This window comes from Gouania willdenowi, chromosome 9 (genome assembly GCF_900634775.1).
Source record: "Gouania willdenowi chromosome 9, fGouWil2.1, whole genome shotgun sequence".
Classification (NCBI taxonomy): Eukaryota; Metazoa; Chordata; class Actinopteri; order Blenniiformes; family Gobiesocidae; genus Gouania; species Gouania willdenowi.
Window position 1 is genome coordinate 24,165,080 of NC_041052.1, and position 12,754 is coordinate 24,177,833.

At 38.1% G+C, this 12,754-nt stretch overlaps 1 protein-coding gene and 2 pseudogenes across 1 annotated transcript in view; 1 reads left to right on the top strand and 2 right to left on the bottom strand.

Moving 5' to 3' along the window:
- gapvd1 (GTPase activating protein and VPS9 domains 1) overlaps positions 1–12,754 on the top strand; it is a 748,782-nt gene that overhangs the window by 473,426 nt on the left and 262,602 nt on the right. The gene's annotated exons all lie outside the window — the stretch shown is intronic.
- On the bottom strand, positions 149–12,445 carry LOC114469453 (nuclear RNA export factor 1-like; annotated as a pseudogene).
- LOC114470492 (uncharacterized) lies at positions 11,521–11,638 on the bottom strand (annotated as a pseudogene).

Consider the following 12,754-nt stretch of genomic DNA (forward strand, 5'->3'; position numbering starts at 1 on the left):
CTCCTACTCCCACACACGGTAAGGGCTAATCTCCCTCACACGTCTGTCTCTCACGTCTCCTACTGCCAGAGTGGAAATCAATGAATCAGTGATTGCATGCACACCTGGGGCTTTTAAGCCCGTGCATGGGCCACGTGTGGTGTGTCTTAAAGAAATATCCACGTCAACTGTCCCAGTGGGATCAGTCCCCGTACATATGGAATATGTAACTGGGTGGAGAGATAGTCTCTCCACTCAGAGAACCAAGGTTACAACGTAACCGAACGTTTTACTTCAGGAACGCCACGTCTGGGATCTTTCCCGCCGTCTGAAACAGAAACAGTTGCTACTTTAGACATCAGCACATTAAACCATGACGTAGATTGTTTAGAGTCGTGTCACCTTTAACTGAGTGAAGATATGTGCTGCTTTGTTCAAGTCCCACTCGTTATCCTGCAGAAACCTGCAACACACAGACAGTGTTTACCAGTGAGCTGTGACATTCATCCTAGTCTGGTAGATGGCATTAGGAGAGGACACCTACTTCAGGGACCATTCCAGGTTCATGCCTGACTTCAGGGAGAAGGTGGTGAGCATCTCCTGCTGTGGGGCAGTGAGGGTGGGCACTGGGCTGGAGGAAGGGGTCGGGGCAGGTGCCACAAAAGCTCTGCTGATCTGCTCCGTTGTAGCCATTCTGATGAAGAGCTGGTCGTTGATGATGGACAAACTGTTCAAGTATGAACGAGGACCACAGGGTTCAACGGTTAGAGACTTTCTATGGTGTTAATATTACAGTAATATAGGGCTGTGTCCCAATAGTCCCTCCTATCTCCTTTCCTATCCACTGTCCTTTAACACCTGGAAGTGTTTAAGTGGTGGCCGTGATAAAAGAGCGTTTAAATTTTCTGAGGAAAGGAGGCGTGGCCATAGGATTATTACATCACCTTGTGGAAGTGCGTCTGATCATAAAAACAAACGTGATCACCTTTTCCTAACTCCTCTCCTAACACCTTTCCTTAACTCCATGACATCTTCCACAGGGTTAAGGAAAAGTGGATAGGAAAGGAGATAGGAGGGACTATTCAGACACAGCCTAAGCCTTAGTTCATCTTTAGAACTGTAACATGGTTTACCAGTTTAGCCTTAAATTATAATTGAAATTTTTATAGAATTTCCATGGCAATACAATTAAATAGTCAATTATCTGAACTCAAATACAATTATGACAGCAACAGATTTAAAAAAATAACAATTATAATTATGCTAGAATTGTAATTAATTATCAATTTATCAATAACAATTATAATTGACCCCAACGCTGATTATTGTTACAATACAAACAGATGTTGGTTTGATATATTTGTTAAAGTTGTTTATTATTATTTTTATTATTGATATGAGAAATAAATATGGTAATAACTGGAATATTTTGGTATTATATTATTTAATATTTACTACCACACAAAAGTACCAAAAAGTGGTACCGTTGAGTACCGATACCGATTTACGAGTACCGGGTATCGGTTTAAATGTGAAAGGTGCCCATCCCTAGTAATCTCTACAATAACAATGGTTGTTGTGTAAAAATATTATTGTTTATCATTTTATTTTATGGACAAATAAATATACATTAGGTAAATATAGGAATACACAGAAAACACATGTGGTGAAACAGTATTTACTCTTTGTTCATTCCAGTCATACTAGTGGAGGCAAGCATTATCTGAAGCTACAGCTGATAATGAGCACTTTGGTTTTACATGTGTAACCTACCCAGAATCCACTGCTGGAACTGTGATGAAAACTCTGGAGAAGGCCTTTATAGATTCTTTAGATTTATCATCTATAACAACTGAAAAAGCCAAAGGAAACGTTAGTGAGAACAGATGCAGTGGATCTTCTTATAACCATGACGACTAAGATACTGACCTTCTTTGAAGACTCCGCCCACTGTGAAGGACAGCAGTGTGTTCTGTGAAAACAAAGCAGTTTGGCTGAGAGTGAACAACACAAATGATGTAACTCAGTGTGTGGCAGATCAGACGTGAACTCACTGTGTAGGCGTTTACGTCCACGGTGAAAGAGCTGATGTCATGCTGGGTTTTTGGCAGCTCGTTGAGGAGCGCCACCACATTCAGTCGTCTGTGTTTCAGCAGACGGAAACGCATCGCTAGGGCAGGTGAAAACAAGACAAACATCAGGTGGGCTCCATCATCACTAGGGTTGGGTATCGTTACTACTCGCTACTTTTTCAACGCTTCTGGTGCAAAATCATTATTTTAAACTAACTTCAAAATCTCAAAATGACCTTTTATTTCTAGAGTCAAATTTAACACATTTAACTCAAAACAACAAACAAATAAACTATTTTAGATAAACTTCACATTCATTTATTTGTGGCGGATAGTGTCACGCACCTTCTTTCAGGCCGTGTTTTGTGCATGTGCTACGGTTAGAAATGAGGTCATTGATCAATGATCTGATCAGCAAAACAACGTCATGTGTATCAAGTAATGTGTGGCAGAAATCTTTGTTCTTATTGGTTACTAGCGTTTATGGGAACTGGTCCCATACTCGTTCCAGGTTTCGGTAGCCAACCCTAATCATTACAAGTCATACGTTGACTTCAGGAGAACTTACTGGAGTCTTTGGTCCTCTTCAGGTTTCTACTGTCTTTGAAATATTCTCTCAGACTGCTCCTGAAAAACAAAGAAATCAGCAGCACTCAGTTAAAACGTGTACGTGTGTGTGTGTGTGTGTGTGTGTGTCCTTACCCTGATGGATTCTGGATGTTGTACGGTGTTGTTAGTGAAAATAACGCCTCATCATGGTAGACACTCAGCAGTGACTGTCTGTCTCCAGAGTCGTACACACTGTAGTACCACCAATCACTGATGTCATTTCCTACTTATTGTTAGAAACGCTGTGAAGCAGCAGCGAGAAAAATGTGAGAAACTCACTGTTGCAAAAAGTGCTGAATGTAGACTTTAGCGTCATCAGAGCCAAAGCAGCTTCCCTGTGTGATCACATGGTCAACATTTAGCAGGAGAAATGAGACGTTCATTACAGAAAAGAAAAGGCTTGAATATAAAAATAGTGGCTTCTATATTTGGAAAAAGTGACGTTTTGAACACAACAGACAACTCAGCATCACACTGACTAACCTTGCAAGGTGGGAGAGTGGTGGGTGTGTCCACATCAAAGCCATTGTGTGGGGAGGTCATTTCCATCCTGATGAGGGACAATACACAGTTTAGTACAAGTTGGAAAATATCAGTTCATTTGGTGAATATCTGGTGTTATATGAAACATGACTGACACTGGCCATAACATTATCATTAAAAACCACTGGACCAAAACACAAACTAAACTCAAGGAACCAGAACAAATCTAATCTGTGACCTCTGAACTAATCTGGTTGGTCCATGTGGATAAAAACAAACTCAATGAACCAGTCAATAAATAATAGTGACTGGTACATCGTACTCAGGCCCAAAGCTGTAGAATCATTAATCACAGAACTTAAACCATATCTGAGTTTAAAATGTTCACTTCTAGGGTTCAGTCTGAAAACAAACCAAAGTAAATAACACTGAGTCTGTGTGAATGTACGTGTGATCGTGTGATTGAAAAAGTTTCATACAAATGTTGTATTAATGTGTTTTATTCATGTAAATTGTGTAAAAAGGCCCAACCAGGGACATGAGCTGTGAATTAGCATTAGCTAGAAGCTCTTCAGCTTAAGCATCAACTGTAAACCTTTATTGTAACTATGTTGATTGCATCGTCCCTAAAAATAAATAAATACATATTTGGGGGGAACAAAAGTACTTTTTTATTTGATGATTTTTACATCTTGTAAACAATTACAATAAACTGTACTTATAGCTGCTAGATATGATCTTTTTTTTAATTTTTTTTTTTTTAAATCCGATACAGACATACTGTCGACCTCAGATTATAATGTTAGATCACTCTAAATGTAAAAGGCGAAATTGTTTATTTATTCTATCAGGATTTCTGCGTGCTCGACCTCATTTCTGTGTCGTTTTGTCCCCGTGACATCACATCTCGTGAGGCATTCAATTTCCTGCTCGCTGACTCGAATATATAGAACTTTCTGTGTAAATCACTTCCACCACCCTGTTTTTACTGCCGTTCAGTCTGTGAAAACACCAGAATTATGTTGGGAAGTTTATTTGACAGAATTAAGTACACCTCTATCCTATTCTATGGACTCCACATCCCACAATGCAATGTACAAAACGTGGAACCAACTTTCAAGCTGCAATTTCAACTTTTTTATTATTTTGTTGTGCAATTGATGTGGAGTCATTGATCTATGGAGGTTTACACCATGTCTTTTATCTGATAGATCATTATTGTTCACAGCAGCTTTAACACAACTGAGAATTGACAAAAAGACTTTAAACACTAAGGTCCTCTAGTATCAAAACTATGGTGGTAGAAATGAAGAGTGGTGACCATAAACTGCTGATGAATGAATGAGTGAGTAGACCTACCAACTTCAGAAGATGGGGAAACTTCTGGCACACAGCACTGGTAGTAAACAAAATAGAAAAGCAGAAGAATTAGTGTGAGAATTCAAAGTTGACACAATAAGTTAATCACTGTAAAACTCTCAGTAAGACCTGCTGCTCCACTAACACATTCATTTTGTTCACTGCATCACTACGCTGTGCTGTGTAGAACATATATATATATATATATATATATATATATATTAATTATATAAAAAACACCTTAGCAGTTTGCTTGTAGCAGCTAATCAGATCAGGAGAGCTGGGTAGAGCTTCATGGGAACCAAAGCGTAAAAGAAAGATTTCCCACAGAGAGACTGAGTGACAAGAAAAATAAAATGTGGTTTCAAGTTCCAAGTGGTGAGAGCTAAATTCTGCTCTGGTCACATGTCCTTCATTTGATTACAGATGACATTTAGATTTAAGCATGAAAAAGAAATGTTAGAGGAAAGGAAGCAATTTACAAGTTACGAGAATGTTTTTATACTAAACTAAAGTGTGTCTGAAAGTACATGTAGAGGAAAGAGTATAAATGACTATGTCTTTGGTGTTTTTACACCAATCTGATCGGCTTTATCGGATCGGCCGATATTTAGCATTTTATGCAATTCATGTGATCGGCTGTAATGTCTATCGATCAATGACATCATTGTCGTAATGAAACTTTCTGTAGAAGCTCCCATTGTGTTGTTTTTATCGTCTCATTTAAACTGAAGAGTTGTTTGCTTTACGTGACACGGTTTTATAGTATTTCACTCATGTGTGCATAAAGGTGAAAATCTATGTGTAAACCGTTACAATGTCTCTCGGTTGGAACGGAGCCTCTGAGCGCCGACTTCTTTCCTTGTTTACTGGCTCTGAAAGCTGTGTGTGTGTGTGTGTGTGTGTGTGTACATGCTTGTTTTGTTTACTCAGCATGTTAAAAGGGACAGTCCTAGAGCGGTTTCTCTGTCATACCAGAGACTTCAGTCCGTTTCAGGGTGATGGTGAACACAGAAGCGTGTGTGCGCCCCACCTCCGCTGTGCACCTGTGAATACAGACTATAAGCAACAGCATGTTTTACGATGCAACAGTCAGGATATATGTGTTAGCTCCTAATGCTAATGGAGGTGTGGTCCGCCTCCGCAGCGTCATCGTTAACTCTCTCGTAGTCGACACAGCTGCTGTTCAGGGACTAAATTAAATGGTTGAGTTCACATTTACACCAGTGCTCGTTCTGAATCACATTTTTAAAAGTGGGGTCACAAACATGGTACCGTTTGATTTTCTGTGAATCATTCATGTGTTAGTGCACTGTTAGACCCTGTGATTTAACACAACCATACACAAAGCACTTTTCTCAATTTGGACATTGTTGGGTCTTCCTTGTTTACAAGTTCTCCCATCAACTGTGGGAAAATTCAGTCATTGATTAGGAACAAAAACACACACAGCGGGTTTGACGCACGTTGGTTGCATGTTGTGGGAAACTCAGATATAAGACGTTGGATTGGCAGAAACTGCCTTCGATAATAAATCATCAAAACTTTAAATTTGGATCAAATCTTTTTCAATCTGCAAATGTTTACACAACAAATGTATTTCACGGGCTGAACACCAATAACTGGCGTCTGTTTATGAACTATGGAACATTAGCTTCTTGGATGCAGAGCGGTCAGTCAACTATTTTTAGGAATCATAAGGAAACAAAGTTACCAGAACTACATCTGGTAAACAGACTACAATCATATATTCAGGATTTTAACAGTAAAATGACAATAACATCCTTTGATGTCATAGTAAATCTACTGAGCTCACATGTAAACATCTGTGACAACCCAGAATAGAAAACCGACCTGACGTATGAAGATGGGTCTTTGAAAAGGTCACAGAGAGGGTTTCTGACCAACCACAGCTCCACCAGTTTCAGCCCCTTCAATTTGTCCAGCTCATGTACACTTTTCAGCTGAAGAACAAACAGGAAGCCGGTAGACGTCAACACATGAACCTTCAACACTACTACACAAACATGACAATGAAAGCCTTGGAGCTGCCAATCTTACGTCGTTGTGTGAAAGGTTCAGGACCTTCAGATGACGCACTTTGGTCACAAGCTCGCTGAGTTCATCCAGTCTCTGGATGCAGTTGTGACTGAGATTCAAGCTTGTCAACTGCAAAGAAAACATTGATTTCATTAGGTCTCAACTTCACTTTGATGATCTAACTTTTAAAGTATCCACAGTATATGAATACACAGATTGTTGCTGATTGTCGTATGACCGTTACCTGAGGAATGTTGTCTTCAATGATCTTAATGATGGCCTCCATGTTTGTTTTCCTGTTTAAATCCACTTTGATATCCTGGGACACCAAGTCTGTTAAACAGATAAAAGTTTCAACATTCACGTCCACTTGTGAAAGAATCCACAAGGACGGTGAAAAACAGGCATCATGAAACAACACAATTCTGAAGATTTAAAACATTTAAACCACATTTTAAGTAAAAATAATAATATAATAATAACAATAATAATAATAATAATACATTATGAAACCAACTGTAATCAATGAATAATAATAAAACTGTATATAAAAGTATCACCTGGTGCTTCCAGCCTGTTAACCCAGTAACACAAGCCATTTAGATTGTGTTTTAAAAAGCAGTGACTGATAAATACTTCCACTATGTAAAACAACACCAATCCAAGGTGTTTCCTTTGAGATGTCAAAGGAAGTGGTCAACATTGTGAATTATCTAATGCCAAAAGATGTGGTGTGGTTACCTGGGTCTGTGTGAATACTGGTCAGATCCAAAGCTTGCTGTGAACCATGAAAACGTTTTGACATGCATTGCTAGAAAAGAGAAAAAAACATCTTTAAAACAGTTCAAAAACATTCTTTTAAATCAGGGATGCTCATGGTTAACTATTTAACCATTAACAGACAACAACTTTGACCAATTAATGCTAACATACTACTTTCTGCAAGTCCTAAAAAATAAGATGTACTATTGTATGTACTATTTTGCATGGATATTAACATTTGGCTATGGTATTATTATTTAAAATAACTCAAAATGTCCAGTAAAGTTTCTATTTTAGAATATTCCCAATTTTAAATTCCTGTGGACAACAGGACAAAGCAAACAACATCATAAAACATCCTCAGCATTTTTCTGCTAATGTTGAAGGACCTCACAAGGCTAAGGTCCTTCCTGTAGAGGGAGTCAGTGTTCCTCCCCCACCAGTTTATTGTCTCTTACCACTCCCAGGTATTTGAACTCCTCTACAATGTCTACACTGACTTCCTGAATGATTTGTTATCACTGACCTTCAGATGTTCCAATTCTTCAACCTTCAGTTCTGAGAGGCAGAATTTGGGGGGATTACTGCGGTTGACGTGTACATCCACCTTGAGGAACATCAGTCAAGGAAAAAAAAGATCACAAACTAATGAGTGAAAACAGTAATGTAGAACCTGTGAGAACATTTAGCAAACTATTCACTAAATGCAAAGAATACATTTATCAGTAACATTGTTCACTGTGAGATGAACTGGACAAACACTGAGAACCAGTTGGTGGTTTTGACTGTAGTTTTCTAAAAATCCTTGATCATTTTGAAGTATTCAGAAACCTTTGTAATTGGTTTTTTAAAAACTGAAATCCTGAAGCTCAGTTTTCAAACCATTTGCATGAAAAAAGTAATAAAAACATTTATCATAAAGGCAGGTGTACGTGAGCTCAAAGCTGATAACAGATCCTGAACACAAAGTTCTCATAGAAGTGAGTTCGTGTTTCCAGTTGTCATCACAAACGTACCTTATAGCCATCACAAACTGTGACCTTGCGAGAACACTTGTTCTTGTCAAACTTTTTGCCGTGAGGAATCTGTTGACAAGGCAAACAAATTAAGATGCTGTTAGACCAATCACAAAGCAGATTAGCTAGATGTGAGTGTGAGCTTACACACCGTGATTTTGAACCAGCCGATTCGGCTTCTAATTCCTCCTCTGAAAGATCCTCTCCCTCCTCCTCCTCTGCCGCCACCTCCACCTTTGCCTTGTGGCCAGTCTCTGTCCATACGGCCGTCTCCTTTGCTAAATACTCTCCCATAAGGATTGCTGAACAAGACAAAATAATATTAATGATAATGATTTCTGTACAAGAGCAAAACGCAAGTGACCACGGAATGAACGGAATCAAGAAATCGACCAATGAAAATGGTTAAATGCACAAATGGACATGAAACGCCATCACCGTGGGGCAAAGAACTTTTTTTAAATGGGGAAATGTTTCCGGGGAACCCTATTAGGTGCACCACCCTCCCTCCTCCTGTTCAGGTTGTATTAAACTCTGCCTAAACCACCAAAACACTGTCTAAAAACAACACAAATCATCACTGACTCCTAAACACAGAGCCTCCAGTGCACGTTTAACTTTGCTGTGCCTGTGTTGCTCCGCCCGTTTTTCGTGTAGCACAGCGGTTCTCTGTGAGAGCGTGATCAGCTTTAATCATCTTCCCCTGCTCAGTGTTCGAACTGTTGTGTCTGTCTGTGCCTCGTAGGTAAACATTCACAGTCAGCTAGCTACCTCAAGTAGAACAGTTTCAGTGGGAACTTCCAGTTTACAAAATAAAAGTCCGTTGGAGCAACGTTATTAGAATGTTACATTCTAACATCTCATCAGAGCTACAGAAGATAGGATCATTAAATTAGGTTTATTTAAACTAAGTTGATCAAAAGTTAATCAATAAACCTGATCAGCTTCAGTAAACCATTGATGCCCGAGAGGAAATATAGTGACATTAAAGCTGTTCTCATACATATTTATATATAAAATAAAAAAAAGCAGTCAGAATAATCCATGTCACTACAACTTATTCTACCCTTTAATTGTATCTTATTTTAGACACACATTTTTGTTTAATTATTATTATTTTTTATTAGTTTTTATTTTGTTTCCTCACAGGAGTTAAAAACTAATATTTTCTTTAAAAAATTAAATATTTCCAAAAAAAAAATGTAATTTAAACAATGTATTTTATAGGGCCCTACTTATCCACAGATATATTTCAGAGACACACACACACCTTGCAGTATAAATAGATACTGTAGTAAGAAACAGGATTGTGATGATTAAATTAAATGTCTGGGTTAAAACATGTGGGACCATCTGCAACTGTGAACCAACATTTAAAAACTGCGTCTTATTCACATTGACTCGAGCGCTACACAGCTATTAATTATTATTGTATTACTGCTACTTTTTCATTTACAATGTATGAATTGAATGTTGTTTCAGGAATATCATGTATTCTTATGAAGACAACATTTAATGAAAGTCAACACTTACTATCTTTGATGAGAACTGTCGTCCTGAGAGCTGTCACTCATGGTCACATCTCTAGTGAGGCCAAGCCTGGACCACACTCCAGGTCCTCCACATCCACCACGGTGGTTCCCCCGCTGCCGGTCTCTGCGGAACGACCGTCCCTTGTAGGGGCCTCGGCCTTTGCCAAAATGTTGGGGTGCAAATCTGTCATTGTCTTCTGTAAAAGAAAATAAATCATTAACCTATAATTTCAGTGAGTTTAGTACACATGCATAGCCATAAATGCAATGTTATAATAATGACAAAATAATTTCTTTCAGTTTTTGGCCTTGTTTTTTTTTTCACTTTTGATTTTGGCCAATAATTTTCCTATAGCACGGTGTATCTCTATGCTTTGTCTTAGATTGTACAATGTTTAGTGAAATGTATTTTTGTACCAGCATTCAATTGTCATAAAAATACTAAAATTATACATTTACAGTATACCTACATAATGAAATATTTTAATAAAGGAATTGAATAAGCAAATTTAATCAGTGAAATTAAATTAATCTGTTAAATGTTGATACATGTCGGGCTTTCTCTAACAACCAGAGATAAAGCAAATGTGTCATGTGCATAAACAGGTATTTTAATGTGAACCTTTTGACATTTGTAAGACTTCAAAATAAAATACTTTTTAACTTGTTTCACAATGACGGCAGAGAAACTACTTTTAATGTCTACCAGGTGTTGGAGGAGACCCCATTAGCAACACGCTACAATTTAGCTCAAGGTGACTTGGTAAAATGCTAACGTTTACTGTTGTATAATTACATGTAATATACCTTTCCACATCTACTGTCTATAGTTTGTACTGCAAACACAGTAAAATACATTTAGTATGATCTTTTCATTGTTCAATCCATATGGTTGGTCATTTGTTCTTCTGTTTCTAAACCAAATCAAAAAATCAAATAAATAGTGCTGTTATTTTGATTTGATTTAACTGGTTTAAAACTCAAATGAAAATACAAAGAACATGAGCAGCAGCTACGAGATGAAACATCCAAAAAATAAATCCTAAACAGTAGGGATGTCCCGTTCCGATACTGATATCGGTCCATTATCAACCAAATAATGAATATCAGATTTTATAGGACTGCATCTAAAATCTACAATATATATTATGTTAATTCAATTGTAGAATACTGTAGATATTATAGGTGAGGGTTAAAATGTATGTAACCAATTAGTTAATAATAAATAGGTCAGTTTTTATCATCCCTACTGTTGTTGACTATTGTTCTCTGTTTGAGTGACATCACTAGATCAAACCTTTTATAACATTCCACACTACAAAATAAGTCATAAAAGTTTGTATGATTTGTGCTGATGTCGTATCGGATCGAATCGGCCAATACTCAAGGCTGCAATATCGGTATAATAATAATAATGCATCAGTTTTATATAGCGCTTTATCATAGACACTCAAAGTCACTTTACAGAATTAAGGCATTATTCTCACTCCACACTTAGTGGTGGTAAACTACTATTGTAGCCACAGCTGCCCTGGGGCAGACTGACGGAAGCGAGGCTGCCATAGTGCGCCATCAGCCCCTCCGACCACCACCAACACTCTCTCACACACTACTATCATACTAGGCAATGTAGGTGAAGTGCCTAGCCCAAGGGCACAATGACAGATACCACTGTGGCACCTGGAATTCTCAGTGGTCTCCCATCCAACTACTAACCAGGCCCAGACCTGCTTAGCTTCCGAGATCTAACGGGATCGGGCAATGACAGGCTGGTGTGGCCACAAGTATAGTATCGGAAGTGGGGAAAAGTTGCATTGGGACGTCCCTACTAAACAGTCCTAGTGTGTGAGGAGACATGGTCCAGGACCTGTGGAGGGAAACCAGGTGTAGTGAACATCTGGTATGGTTCTGTTCACTCTGACAGTGTTTTTGGGGTTTTGTTTATAGATCGGAACCAATGTCCCCACAAATATAAAACCAGTTTAAACCCCACAAACTAGAGCAACCTTTGCCCTGTGCTTTGTCTCAGAGCTCAGTGCACAAACCAAGTCATTCACCTTCATAACTAATACTGAGATTTCATAACCTAAAAGGATCCATAGATTGTAGGTACAGTGTAGTTTGGCACATGGTTTACATGTATTTAAAAATATACCAGCTGTGTACAGAGACTCCATGACACTGTGTTACCACCACTCCGGACCCTATTCTTAGCTCTGCTGACCTCACTCCTCATTTTGAAGTCGTCTTCCGCTAAAAGGAATCAGCAGATGTTTGACATTAACACTGAGCTCCACAGAAGTCTCTTACCGTTGTAATTCGCCATGTTTCTGTGACCGTGTTGTCTTTCAAAGACAAAAACTCGGCTCCGTCAAACAGTCCGTGGAAGAGGGACTTCTTTATCCAAACCAAAATGTGTAAAACACAACAGAAAGACTAAAACACACTGTCTCAACGTATGTGAGCGGAAAATACACAAAGATGTCTGCGATACGACGATATGCAGCTGCTAAGTTAGTATGTAACGGCTGCAACTGTAAAGAGCGCTACTTTCTGTTTATACTGGTCAACTGTCAGTGCCCAATCCTTTCTACGCATGCGTGTATACTACGTCACTTCCTTCATCGCTTCCTTACGACAGATCTGCGGGAACGTGATATTTGAATGTAAACAGACCATACGACGTTTGTTAAATATTTCATTAGTACACATTTAAATATGTGACAGTTTTTTTTTTGGTATTAGTAATTGTTAATTTAAATAAATACATTTGTTAAATATATATTATATATATATATATATATATATATATATATATATATATATATATATATATATAATTTTTTTAAATATGTTTAAGTTTAAATAAAAGAATGTTGTGATATATCCAAACATTTGATCA